The sequence below is a fragment of the Branchiostoma floridae genome, chromosome 6 (genome assembly GCF_000003815.2).
Source record: "Branchiostoma floridae strain S238N-H82 chromosome 6, Bfl_VNyyK, whole genome shotgun sequence".
Taxonomy (NCBI): domain Eukaryota; kingdom Metazoa; phylum Chordata; class Leptocardii; order Amphioxiformes; family Branchiostomatidae; genus Branchiostoma; species Branchiostoma floridae.
Window position 1 is genome coordinate 3,670,089 of NC_049984.1, and position 900 is coordinate 3,670,988.

Consider the following 900-nt stretch of genomic DNA (forward strand, 5'->3'; position numbering starts at 1 on the left):
AGTGCGACTCCACAGTTCTAAAGACGGTTGTTCCTACAGGTTCGTACAGCAGTGCGACTCCACAGTTCTAAAGACGGTTGTTCCTACAGGTTCGTACAGCAGTGCGACTCCACAGTTCTAAAGACGGTTGTTCCTACAGGTTTGTACAGCAGTGCGACTCCACAGTTCTAAAGACGGTTGTTCCTACAGGTTTGTACAGCAGTGCGACTCCACAGTTCTAAAGTCGGTTGTTCCTACAGGTTTGTACAGCAGTGCGACTCCACAGTTCTAAAGACAGTTGTTCCTACAGGTTCGTACAGCAGTGCGACTCGTCAGTTCTAAAGACGGTTGTTCCTACAGGTTTGTACAGCAGTGCGACTCCACAGTTCTAAAGACAGTTGTTCCTACAGGTTCGTACAGCAGTGCGACTCCACAGTTCTAAAGACGGTTGTTCCTACAGGTTTGTACAGCAGTGCGACTCCACAGTTCTAAAGACAGTTGTTCCTACAGGTTTGTACAGCAGTGCGACTCCACAGTTCTAAAGACGGTTGTTCCTACAGGTTTGTACAGCAGTGCGACTCCTCAGTTCTAAAGACAGTTGTTCCTACAGATTTGTACAGCAGTGCGACTCCACAGTTCTAAAGACAGTTGTTCCTACAGATTTGTACAGCAGTGCGACTCCACAGTTCTAAAGACGGTTGTTCCTACAGGTTTGTACAGCAGTGCGACTCCACAGTTCTAAAGACGGTTGTTCCTACAGATTTGTACAGCAGTGCGACTCCACAGTTCTAAAGACGGTTGTTCCTACAGGTTTGTACAGCAGTGCGACTCGTCAGTTCTAAAGACGGTTGTTCCTACAGATTTGTACAGCAGTGCGACTCCACAGTTCTAAAGACGGTTGTTCCTACAGGTTTGTACAGC

General features: G+C 47.4%; 1 protein-coding gene across 2 annotated transcripts in view; it reads left to right on the plus strand.

The window, feature by feature from the left end:
* The window catches only part of LOC118418037, an 18,017-nt gene that overhangs the window by 12,981 nt on the left and 4,136 nt on the right, over positions 1–900 (plus strand). The window lies entirely within an intron of this gene.